We start from the raw sequence: 13,909 nt of genomic DNA, 5'->3' as shown, positions 1-13,909 counted from the left end.
TGGCAAACACGTTTATCCAAGGCAACATGGTATTTGAATGAGGTTACAAGCAACATCAAATTGTTATCTTTTATGAAAACTTCACGTTATCAGATTCAAGTGAAAATAATTTAGTTAGACTAAGTACAGGTCAAAATATAACACTGATGAGAGATAATTTCATACGGCAAATACTTCAGAAGATGTCAAAGTGTTTTTGTACTCTATAAAAAAGTCAGTAATTATTGGTGTTTTTAATGCCTATGCTAATTGTTAATTGGAATCACACAGCTGAACATAATGTTATTAAATAATTGCTAGATGTTTAATGCAATATTAACAGAACACAAGTTACTTCACTGTGCATATTCTGCATATTAAATTTATGAGGTTATTAGTAGGTTGAAAAGCTTAATATGTCATGACTACAGCCATGGTCAAGATCTTAGTCATTTAGTGATGTTTGATTTATTGGGTTAGAAGAAATGATGATGCTACTCAAATAAATAACTGTGTAAATGACATGCTTTCTTCTATAACAGCAAATAAAACCATATTTAAAATGCTGAAAAATCTGTCATCAAAAAGCAGAAGCACGGCTTCCCTGGTGGCGCAGTGGTTGAGAGTCCACCTGCCGATGCAGGGGAGGCGGGTTCGTGCCCCGGTCCGGGAAATCCCACATGCTGTGGAGCGGCTGGGCCCATGAGCCATGGCCGCGGAGCGTGTGCGTCCAGAGCCTGTGCTCCGCAACGGGAGAGGCCACAACAGTGAGAGGCACGCATACCGCAAAAAAAAAAAAAAAAAAAGCAGAAGCATACAAATAATGAATTCCAAACTTCAGAACATATTAAAAATAGGTATAAAGGAGATGAAAATATAAAAAATTAGTCTTGAGGCTAAAAATAAAGTTTTTTACTATATAACCAATATTTTTAATTTTGAAAATTTACAGAACATAAAAATTGAAATGTATAGACAATCTGGTAGGTACTATATGACAAAGTTAGAATCTAGATAATATTTAACTGCTTAAAAGGCTCTTATCAACTAGACATCACCTTAACTAGGTGATTAATTTAACATCAACAATGATGGGTTATGCTGACATCGTGTGTTACTTGAATTAATGTGCTAAGAAAGATGTAATATCACTTTGGCAGTTTCTTGCCAAAAAGGTTTAACCTGATTCTAATCATAAGGAAAAATCAGACAAATCCAGACAACAAAAAAAATGGTCTAGAGAGATTTGAGAAGATGGCGGAAGAGTAAGACGTAGAGATTACCTTCCTCCCCACAGATACACCAGAAATACATCTACACGTGGAACTGCTCCTGTAGAACACCCACTGATCACTGGCAGAAGACCTCAGACCTTCCAAAAGGCAAGAAACTCCCCACATCCCAGGGTAGGGAAAAAGAAAAAAGAAAAAACAGAGACAAAAGAATAGGGATGGGACCCGCACTAGTGGGAGGGAGCTGTGAAGGAGGAAAGTTTTCCACACACTAGGAAGCCCCTTCGCGGGCGGAGACTGCGGGTGGCGGAGGGGGAAAGCTTCGGAGCCGCAGAGGAGAGCACAGCCACAGGGGTGCGGAGGGCAAAGCGGGGAGATTCCCGCACAGAGGATCCGTGCCGACCAGCACTCACCAACTCGAGAGGCTTGTCTGCTCACCCGCCGGGGCGGGCGGGGCTGGGAGCTGAGGCTCGGGCTTCGGTTGGAGCGCAGGAAGAGGACTGGGGTTGGCGGCGTGAGCACAGCCTGCAGGGGGCCAGTGCGCCACAGCTACCCGGGAGGAAGTCCAGGAAAAAGTCTGGAGCTGCTGAAGAGACAAGACTTTTTCTTACCTCTTTTGTTTCCTGGTGCGCGAGGAGAGGGGATTCAGAGTACCGCCTAAATGAGCTCCAGAGACTGGCGCGAGCCGCGCCTAAAAGCGCGGGCAAGAAGCCTGTGTGCGAGCACAGGTCACTCTCCACACCGCCCCTCCCGCGAGCCTGTGCAGCCCGCCACTGCCAGGGTCCCGTAATCCAGGCACAACTTCCCCGGAAGAACGCACAGCGCGCCTCAGGCTGCTGCAACGTCACGCCGGCCTCTGCCGCCACAGGCCCGCCCCTCACGCCGTGCCCCTCTCTCCCCCCCGGGCCTGAGTGAGCCACAGCCCCCAATCAGCGGCTCCTTTAACCCCGTCCTGTCTGAGCAAAGAACAGGTGCCCTCCGGCAACCTACACGCAGAGGCGGGGCCAAATCCAAAGCTGAGCCCCGGGAGCTGTGAGAACAAAGAAGAGAAAGGGAAATCCCTCCCAGCAGCCTCAGGAGCAGCGGATTAAAGCTCCACAATCAACTTGATGTACCTGCATCTGTGGAATACCTGAATACACAACGAGTCATCCCAAATTGAGGAGTGGACTTTGGGAGCAAAGATATATTATTTTTTCCCCTTTTCTCTTTCTGTGAGTGTGTATCTATATGCTTCTGTGTGAGATTTGTCTATAGCTTTGCTTTCACCATTTGTCCTAGGGTTCAGTCTGTCCGTTTTTTTTTTTTTTTTTTTTAACTTTTTAAAATTTTTTCCTTGATAATTTTTATATTAACAACTTTATTTTATTTTATCTTTATTTTATTTTATTTTATCCTCTTTCTTTCTTTCCTTCTATTTTTTTCTCTCTTTTATTCTGAGCCGTGTGGAGGACAGGCTCTTGGTGCTCCAGCCAGGAGTCAGTGCTGTGCCTCTGAGGTGGGAGAGCCAACTTCAGGACACTGGTCCACAAGAGACCTCCCAGCTCCACATAATATCAAACGGTGAAAATCTCCCAGAGATCTCCATCTCAACACCAACAACAACAACCAGCTTCACTCAACGACCAGCAAGCTACAGTGCTGGGCACCCTATGCCAAACAACTAGCAAGACAGGAACAGAGCCTCATCAATTAGCAGAGAGGCTGCCTAAAATCATAATAAGGCCACAGACACCCCAAAACACACCACCACACGTGGACCTGTCCACCAGAAAGACAAGATCCAGCCTCATCCACCAGAACACAGGCACTAGTCCCCTCCACCAGGAAGCCTACACAACCCACTGAACCAACCTTAGCCACTGGGGGCAGACACCAAAAACAACGGGAACTACGAACCTGCAGCCTGTGAAAAGGAGACCCCAAACACAGTAAGATAAGCAAAATGAAAAGGCAGAAAAACACACAGCAGATGAAGGAGCAAGGTAGAAACCCACCAGACCTAACAAATGAAGAGGAAATAAGCAGTCTACATGAAAAAGAATTCAGAATAATGATAGTAAAGATGATCCAAAATGTTGGAAATAGAATAGACAAAATGGAAGAAACATTTAACAAGGACCTAGAACTAAAGATCAAACAAACAACAATGAACAACACAATAACTGAAATTAAAAATACTCTAGAAGGGATCAATTGCAGAATAACTGAGGCAGAAGAACAGATAAGTAACCTGGAACATAAAAGAGTGGAAATAGCTCCTGCAGAGCAGAATTAAGAAAAAAGAATGAAAAGAACTGAGGACAGTCTCAGAGACATCTGGGACAACATTAAATGCACCAATATTCAAATCATAGGGGTCCCAGAAGAAGAAGAGAAAAAGAAAGGGACTGAGAAAATATTTGAAAAGATTATAGTTGAAAACTTCCCTAATATGGGAAAGGAAATAGTTAACCAAGTCCAGGAAGCACAGAGAGTCCCATACAGAATAAATCCAAAGAGAAACACACCAAGACACATATTAATCAAACTATCAAAAATTAAGTACAAAGAAAACATATTAAAAGCAGCAAGGGAAAAACAACAAATAACACACAAGGGAATCCCCAAAAGGTTAACACCTGAACTTTCAGCAGAAACTCTGCAAGCCAGAAGTAAGTGGCAGGACATATTAAAGTGATGAAGGAGAAAAACCTACAACCAAGATTACTCTACCCAGCAAGGATCTCATTCAGATTTGATGGAGAAATTAAAACCTTTACAGACAAGCAAAAGCTGAGACAGTTCAGCACCACCAAACCAGCTTTATAACAAATGCTAAAGGAACTTCTCTAGGGAAGAAACACAAGAGAAGGAAAAAACCTACAATAACAAACCCCAAACAATTAAGAAAATGGGAATAGGAACATACATATCGATAATTACCTTGAATGTAAATGGATTAAATGCTCCCACCAAAACACACAGACTGGCTGAATGGATACAAAAACAAGACCCGTACATATGCTGTCTACAAGAGACCCACTTTAGACCTAGGGACACATACAGACTGAAAGTGAGGGGATGGAAAAAGATATTCCATGCAAATGGAAATCAGAAGAAAGCTGGAGTAGCAGTTCTCATATCAGACAAAATATACTTTAAAGACTATTACAAGAGACAAAGAAGGACACTACATAATGATCAAGGGATCGATCCAAGAAGAAGATATAACAATTGTAAATATTTATGCACCCAACATAGGAGCACCTCAATACAGAAGGCAAATACTAACAGCCATAAAAGTTTTCTGCTACCAGAAAACTACTAGAGCTAATCAGTGAATTTGGTAAAGTAGCAGGATACAAAATCAATGCACAGAAATCTCTGGCATTCTTATACACTAATGATGAAAAATCTAAAAGTGAAATCAAGAAAACACTCCCATTTACCATTGTAACAAAAAGAATAAAATATCTAGGAATAAACCAACCTAAGGAGACAAAAGACCTGTATGCAGAAAATTATAAGATACTGATAAAAGAAATTAAAGATGATACAAATAGATGGAGAGATATACCATGTTCTTGGATTGGAAGAATCAACATTGTGAAAATGACTCTACTACCCAAAGCAATCTACAGATTCAGTGCAATCCCTATCAAACTACCACTGGAATTTTTCACAGAACTAGAACAAAAAATTTCACAATTTGTATGGAAACACAAAAGACCCAAAGCAATCTTGAGAACGAAAAATGGAGCTGCAGGAATCAGGCCCCCTGACTTCAGATTATACTACAAAGCTACAGTAATCAAGACAGTATGGTAATGGCACAAAAACAGAAATATAGATCAATGGACCAGGATAGAAAGCCCAAAGATAAACCCACGCACATATGGTCACCTTATCTTTGATAAAGGAAGCAAGAATATACAGTGGAGAAAAGACAGCCTGTTCAATAAGTGCTGCTGGGAAAACTGGACAGGTACATGTAAAAGTATGAAATTAGAACTCTCCCTAACACCATGCACAAAAATAAACTCAAAATGGATTAAAGACCTAAATATAAGGCCAGACACTATCAAACTCTTAGAGGAAAACATAGGCAGAACACTCTATAACATAAATCACAGCAACATCCTTTTTGACCCAACTCCTAGAGAAATGGAAATAAAAACAAAAATAAACAAATGGGACCTAATGAAACTTAAAAGATTTGCACAGGAAACGAAACCATAAACAAGACACAAAGACAGCCTTCGGAATGGGAGAAAATATTTGCAAATGAATCAACTGACAAAGAATTAATCTCCAAAATTTACAAGCAGCACATGCAGCTCAATAACAAAAAAAGCAAACAACCCAATCCAAAAATGGACAGAAGACCTAAATACACATTTCTCCAAAGAAGATATACAGACTGCCAACAAACACATGAAAGGATGCTCAACATCACTAATAATTAGAGAAATGCAAATCAAAACTACAATGAGATATCATTTCACACCGGTCAGAATGGCCATCATCAAAATATCTAGAAACAATAAATGCTGGAGAGGGTGTGGAGTAAAGGGAACCCTCTTGCACTGTTGGTGGGAATGTAAATTCATACAACTACTGTGGAGAACAGTATGGAGGTTCCTTAAAAAACTACAAATAGAATGACCATACAACCGAGCAATCCCACTACTGGGCATATACCCTGTGAAACCCATCATTCAAAAAGAGTCATGTACCAAAATGTTAATTTCAGCATTATTTACAATAGCCAGGACGTGGAAGCAACCTAAGTAAGTGTCCGTCAACGGATGAATGGATAAAGAAGATGTGGCACATATATACAATGGAATATTACTCAGCCATAAAAAGAAACGAAATTGAGTTATTTGTAGTGAAGTGGATTGACCTAGAGTCTGTCATACAGTGAAGTCAGAAATAGAAAAACAAATACAGCATGCTAACACATATATATGGAATCTAAGAAAAAAACATTTAAAAAAGGGTCATGAAGAACCTAGGGGTAAGACGGGAATAAAGACACAGACCTACTAGAGCATGGGCTTGAGGATACGGGGAGGGGGAAGGGTAAACTGGGATGAAGTAAGAGAGTGGCATGGACATATATACACCACCAAACGTAAAATAGATAACTAGTGGGAAGCAGCCGCATAGCACTGGGAGATCAGCTAGGTGGTTTGTGACCACCTAGAGGTGTGGGATAGGGAGGATGGGAGGGAGGGAGACGCAAAAGGGAAGTGATATGGGAACAGATGTATATGTATAACTGGTTCACTTTGTTATAAAGCAGAAACTAACACATCATTGTAAAGCAATTATACTCCAATAAAGATGTTAAAAAAAAATAGGTCTAGAGTCTTCAAAAATGTCCATGTCATGGACTTTTAAAAAAATGCAGGACTCTACTAGGTGTAAAAGTACAAAAGAGAATGATAACTAAAGCAATTTTGATCCTTGGTTGGATCAGGAATTGGATGGAAAAAGAAATAGCTATAAGATACATTACTAGAATAAAAGTGGATATTCGAATACTGACTATAAATTAGACAATACTAGTGTATCAATTTAATTTTCATGAGTGTGATAATTGCATTATGGTAATTTTGGATAATGGGTGGAGGAAATACACAATAAAGAACTTGATGTGAATTTTCATGATGTCTGAAACTTTTTCTCAATGTCAGAGAAAATATATATATGCACTTATGAATATATATGTATATACACATAAGTGTATGTATGCACATTGTGTGTATATATGTATGTCTCATATATATGGTGTGTATATATATGTATGTATATATATATGTCCAGAAAGAGAGAGGGAGGAAAGAAGGAAGGAAGGAAGGAAGGAGGGAAGAAAGGAAAGAAGGGGGAAGGAAGGAAAAAGGAAAGAAAGAAAATGTGACAAATTATTAAGAATTGATGATCCTAGGTAAAAGGTGTTATGTATATTTATTTTACATGTCTTACAAATTAACTTAAAGTTGAAATTTTTCAAAAAAATTTGAGGGCAAAATAAGTTATTTTTGGTGTACCTAATTCATACATTCAACAACAAACCTTCGTTAGTTATCAAGTATTATACTTGATCATGAGACCATGACCTAAGCTTCAAGAAGGGCAAAAGGACGGAAAGAGAAGTGTAACAGCGCGACTGAGAGCCCAGGTTCACATCCTACGTGAGCACTGATCAGCTGAAAGATTACTGTCAGTCATTTCATCTTTCCGGACATCAGATTGCTCATCTCTAACGTGATGGAGTTGGACCGAGATGAGTTGAGAAGTCACACATATAATTCAGATTCAGTGATTCTCAAAGGCAGACTGATAGGAAAGAGACAATCCTATCAAGTACGTGTCATCAAGCCATGTTAAGATGCTGGAAAATGCTACAACCCAGGCAAAGGGCAGGACTGTTTGGTGCTTAATCAGCCAGAAAACTGTGACATTCCTTTTCTCCATTATGATTCCTCAAAGAAAAGCAAACACCAAACTTGGACCATCACCAACCTCATTACATTTTTGCTATACTAGCATCTGTTAGAGTACCAGGTGCTGATAGAACTTCTACAGAGAAACTAACAAATTACTTAACGATTGATGTGTTCAACCACCCACATCTGGAAAGAAGAACACATTTTATAGGCTTAGGAAAGCAGATCATTTATACATTTGCACAAACAAAAGATGAACTGTGCTACTGTGGAAGGATTTTTTAGAAAAATTTTCTTATAGGAAAGATTTTTTCACATAGAATGAGCTATGTTTGACAGATATATGAATCACTGGCTGAGGACTCAATTGAATAGTATGGTGATTTCTGTGTTAGGTTCATTTTTTTCTGTTTATCAAGTCCATTGTTGGGAAATTTGAAAAGACTGGTTGTTTTAAGACATTCTGACATGCTGTAATTACCATAAGGAAATGTGGATATGAGATCTAGAAAAACGGGAGATACTAATTTACTTAAAATCATCAGAAAGGTAATTCAGGGCCCTCGGGCCCTCCCCCAGCTCTGGTAACTGCAGGCTGCCCTGAGGGGGCGGCTCGGCTGCAGGCGGTTTGGCAGATTGGTGAGGGAATGAGGAGAAAAGCAAACAGCCGTCTCCTCCCTGCCCCATAGCGTGCTCGCTTTCCTGATGGGGCTTTCGAGAATCTCGAGGCCATCTTGCAAGCCATATTTGAACTGGCCAAAGACAACTTCAGACCTGTATAATGTAACAGCAAAGGTCAGAAAACATTAGGCAGTAGAAGTGTGAGCATATTAAGCAAGACGAACGTCTCAGGAAGCAGTTGTGGAAGCCCTAGTTCTGCAGATGTATCTAATGACTTTAAGGATCTTTGGACAACACTAAAGGAGTATCATGATAAAGAAGTACAAGGTCTACAAGTAAAAGTAACCAAACTGAAAAAGGAATGGATTCGAGATGCACTAAGACTAGAAGAATTCTTCACCAAAAATCAACAGCTGAGAGAGCCACGGAAAGTCCTTCATGAAACCATTAAAATTTTAGAAGACCGATTAAGAGCAGGTTTACATGATCACTGTGCAGTAACTGAAGAACATATGCGGAAGAAACAGCAAGAGTTTGAAAATATTCAGCAGCAGAATCTTAAGCTTATCACAGAGCTTATGAATGAAAAGAATGCAGGAAGAAAATAAAAAGCTTTCTGAACAGCTGCAGCAGAAAACTGAGAATGATCAACCACAACAAGCAACCGATCTTGAATCCGAGGAAGATGTTATTCCAGATGCACCAGCAACAACCTTTTCATTTTCTGGCACTAACCGGCTGTGAAGGAAGGAGAACCTCCACGTCCGACACGTAGAACCAACACATACGAAACTGAAGCACTCTGGGTGTGCACGTGAATGGAGAAAAGTACCAAAGTCTTCACCTCATCCGCAACATAAACATAATGAACGTGAAATTCTAGTGGTTGACACTTGTGATCAGAGTCAAGCTCCAGTGGCTAACACACATGGAAAAAGCAGTTATCCTCCTGATAATTTAGCTACAGTTGTTGCTGAAACACTTGGACTTAGTGTTCAAGATGAATCTGAATATCGAGGACCTAGGAGCCCACTTGGTGATGAGCTCTACTACTGTGTGGAAGGAGATCACAGAAAACCTTTTGAGGAATCTAGAAGAAATTGTGAAGATGGTTTAAGATTTTCAGATTCTAATTCAAAGACTCCTCCTCAAGAAGAATCGACTACTTGGGTATCATCTCCTGTATTTGGAGCTACCTCTAATGTGAAAAATAGTTTAGGTTTGAATACAAGTTTGTCCCCTTCTCTTTTAGAGACTGGTAAGAAAAACCATCTGAAAACAATGTCTTTCAGCGACACTTCTAATTCTAGATCAGAGAAACCTAGATGAAAATCTGAAGATGGTGCCCTTTTCACACATCATAATCTTGGGGCTGAAGTGAACAAGATCACTAACGAGTCATCTTCTAATAAGCAGATGCTTATAAATAAAAATACAAGTGAACCCCTAAGTGAACAGGATAGTATTGGTCACATTAAAGATACTGTTACTGGGCTTCCCTGGTGGCGCAGTGGTTGAGAGTCCGCCTGCCGATGCAGGGGACGAGGGTTCGTGCCCCAGTCCAGGAAGATCCCACATGCCGCGGAGCGGCTGGGCCCGTGAGCCATGGCCGCTGAGCCTGCGCGTCCGGAGCCTGTGCTCCGCAACGGGAGAGACCACAACGGTGAGAGGCCCTAGTACCGCAAAAAAAAAAAAAAAAAAAAAAGATAGTTACTGATAAAGGTAAACATGTGGTACCCCTGAAATCACTGGGAGGCCGAACCAAAAGGAAGAAAATCAAGGAAGAAAGTGAAGATGAAGTAAGCTGCCCCCAAGCCTCCTTTGATAAAGAAAATGCTTTTCCTTTTCCACTGGATAGTCATTCTTACATGAATGGAGACTATGTGATGGATAAACCTCTGGATCTGTCTGATCGATTTTCACCTATTCAGCGACAAGAGAAAAGCCAAGGAAGTGACAACTCTAAAACTGGATTTAGGCAAGTGACCCTTTATAAGGTTTTGAAGCCTGTCGCAAAGGGCTCTTCCTCAAGCTGTAAGGCCTTGAGTGGGAGCTGTGGATTAACCAAAGATTCCCCAGAAGAGACCAGCAGTTTACAGGAGTCCCTCCTCCCGTCCTTGAGTAAATCTCCGGATAATAAAGCACTGTTACAAATAAAGGAAGAAAATTCTATCTTTAAAATTCCTCTACGTCCACGTGAAAGTTTGGAGACAGACAATCTTTTTGATGACATGAACGGTGCTGGTTTATGTGAGCCTATAAAAATAAAAACCAGGTCAGTCCATGGAGCATGTGAACTTGCATCAGTTCTTCAGTTAAATCCAGTAGAATTGTTAAAACAAAGTCTCTACAGAACAACTAAGATGTATCCTTTGAAAACATCCAGTGGAGTATAGATCCAGGAGCAAATCTTTCTCAGTATAAAATGGATATTACTGTAGTAGATACAAAGGGTGGCAGTCAGTCAAGATTAGCAGGAGGAAAGACAGTGGACATGGACTGTACGTTGGTTAGTGAAACTATGCTTTTAAAAATGAAGAACCAAGAGCAGAAGGGAGGAAAAAGTCCAAATGGAGAAAGAAAAATGAAAGATAGCTTGGAAGATATGTTTGATCGGACTACACATGAAGAATATGAATCCTGTTTGGTGGATAGCTTCCCCTAAGTAGCAGATGAAGAGAAGGAGTTGTCAACTGCTACAAAAAAAACAAACTCTCCTGGTGATAAACAAGATAAAGTCAAACAGAAAGCGTTTGTGAAGCCATATTTTAAAGATGATGAAAGAGAGACTAGCTTACAAACTTTTCCTCATATTGAGGTGGTTTGGAAAAAAGAAGAAAGAAAAAAATTGCTTGGACACACATGTAAGGAATGTGAGATTTATTATGCAGATTTTCCAGCAGAAGAGAAAAGAAGTTGGCTTCCTGCTCAAGACACCGATTTCGCTACATTCCACCCAACACACCAGAGAATTTCTGGGAAGTTGGTTTTCCTTCCACTCAGACTTGTATGGAAAGAGGTTACATTAAAGAAGATCTTGATCCTTCTCCTCATCCAAAAAGACAGCAGCCTTGCAATGCAATACTTTTTCCAAAAGGCAAAGAGCAGAAGACATAAATGTTGAAGCAAAAACAGGAGAAATGACAATATTCTTTTTATTTATAGTTAAAGTTGGTATTAAACATTGATTTTTTTGATCTTCTGAAAACTGATTTATAACTCATTTTTCTATTGAAAATATTTTTAAATGGCATTTACCCATCACACAGATGACTAAAAATGGATAAGTTTATGTCATATTTTCTTGCTTTTGCACCTTTAAAAAATAAGGTGCTTTCATTTTGTACTCCAAGTTAAGAGTTGTTTATTACTTTATTTGGTAATATCAATTTTGAAAATATAAAAAAAGAAAAAGAAAGGTAATTCAAATACTGTTATTTCCATATGAAAGGAGTCTCAATACCCTTGGTCAAATCCAAGCTACTTTCCTGGGAACCAAGGCTCTGCCAGTCTAGTCTTTACTTAACACTGTATGTAAAGTGTATACATTATACATCTTACCCAATATTATACACCTGACACTATGAGTTTGTTATACTGTTAGCATTTCCTGGACAAACCTTGTTCTCTTCTCTTTCATATTTGTGACTTTCCAGAATACCCTTATCCTCATCTTCACCTCATGTAAGGGAGTTATAATTATACCTCTGTGCAACTTTCCCCTAGGAGGCAGTATAGTGCAGGTTTAAGAGGACATTTAAAGTCAGAAAAATCTGAGTATGTGAGCTTTCCAGTTGTAGGAGTTTGTTACTTAATCTCACTAGGCCTCAGGTTCTTCATTAAAAAAAAAAAAAAAATTGATGTAGCAGTAGTATTTAAGGCATGAAATTATTAAGGTTAAATGGAGTAATGTGCATATAATGTTTAGCACAGAGCCTGGCCCAGAGCAAAAGAATTCTTCTTCCCCGCTCTTTCTTCACAATTCCTCCCCTACTGCTACTTTTACTACTGTTTGTGATTCCATAATGTTTTGTTTGCCCTCTTAGGGCACTTACCACTTTCTGCCTCTCTTCCAGCATTCTGGGCATTCGACCCCATCATTAGATTGTAAATTTCTTGAGAACACAAACAGTATGTTTTCCATCTTTGTTTGTCTATAGAACAATAACAACAAAAAACAGTGGTTTATACGACACAGGTGCTTAATAAGTATTTGTTTAAAGGCGTTGAATTACTGAATTTTTAAATTTTTATTTATTTATTTATTTTTTTTTTGTGGTACGCGGGCCTCTCACTGTTGTGGCCTCTCCCGTTGCGGAGCACAGGCTCCGGACGCACAGGCTCAGCGGCCATGGCTCACAGGCCCAGCCGCTCCGCGGCATGTGGGATCTTCCCGGACCGGGGCACGAACTCGTGTCCCCTGCCTCGGCAGGCGGACTCTCAACCACTGCGCCACCAGGGAAGCCCTTGAATTTTTTTAATATGAACACTTTATCTTCTCTTTTGGTATGAACGTTAAATCTACTAAACCTATTATGTTAACACTGAATATTCTAATGAGAATATTCAAGTTACAGTAAATTGACATAAGAGGAAATTATTTTTTGAAATTATTTAAACGTTTCTATACATCCTTGATATTGTATGTCTTAGTTCAGGTTACAACAAATTACAACTTTGTTGACTCTGTGGCCCCATAAATGGATTCATCTTACGTCTTAAGAGCTATCTTTAAATTTCCTCTGAGATATCCATCCTTTCATCCATTCACCACACATTCTGTCAAAATACAGAAAAAATATTGACTGTTGGGAAAGGCCTGTCTACCCATCATTTGCTGACTCCTATGATTCATTTTAAGAGAGTCTGTTCAACTGGATTGATTTTGTGAAGCATCCTGTGTAATCTGTGCTGTGAAAATAAAACTCGTGTTTCTGAACTGACTCTCAGTTAAAAATGGCAATCAACAAGAAGCCCACACAAAGTCAGAGTTCAGCTTAGTCATCAAAAGATGTTTGCTCACAGAAGATACAATTTGAATTTATTTTCCAACAGGATCACTGCTAAATATTGCAGTTTTCAGAAATAGAAACTGTTAAAATAATCAATATGATAAAGGAACTTTCTCTTTGCCTTTATTAACTGATTTTTTGGGGGATAAAAAGTTTGTAAAATATAAATCCAGCCCCATTGCATATTTTCTATCATGAAGTATCTCCCTTTCTCTCAATGGACCCTCTGATTGTAGAATCAGCCAGGATGATCTACTCATTTTATTTTCCCTAAACAGAACATTCCTTTTATACCTCTCTGCTTTGCTCAACTGAATATCCCCATCTAATTATTTTCTTTATTCCAGGCTCTTCTTCCTACCAGTATTTGTTCTTTAAGACCTAGCTATGGTCCAAGTGGTCACTCACTATTCCCAGGTTCTATGTCACTTCTCTCCACATTTTATGTCTCATAAGTGACTCAGTACTAATACTCATTTGTTCATATAAATATTTCTGCTGTAAGTGTGTTTAAATCAGTAATGGGTTTTCTTCACAGCTCCTAGTTGATGAATATGAGCAGGGCCAGTGGGAAATAATATTTCTAGTGCAAGTATGTAAAGAGAGGAGAGAGGACAGAGTGTGTGAC

General features: G+C 39.6%; 1 pseudogene; it reads left to right on the top strand.

The window, feature by feature from the left end:
* Positions 1–1,233: 1,233 nt before the first annotated feature.
* LOC132437173 (DNA endonuclease RBBP8-like) lies at positions 1,234–11,386 on the top strand (annotated as a pseudogene).
* Positions 11,387–13,909: the final 2,523 nt, after the last annotated feature.

The sequence above is a fragment of the Delphinus delphis genome, chromosome 14, assembly GCF_949987515.2.
Source record: "Delphinus delphis chromosome 14, mDelDel1.2, whole genome shotgun sequence".
NCBI lineage: Eukaryota > Metazoa > Chordata > Mammalia > Artiodactyla > Delphinidae > Delphinus > Delphinus delphis.
This window is presented reverse-complemented; position numbering and strand designations above follow the sequence as displayed.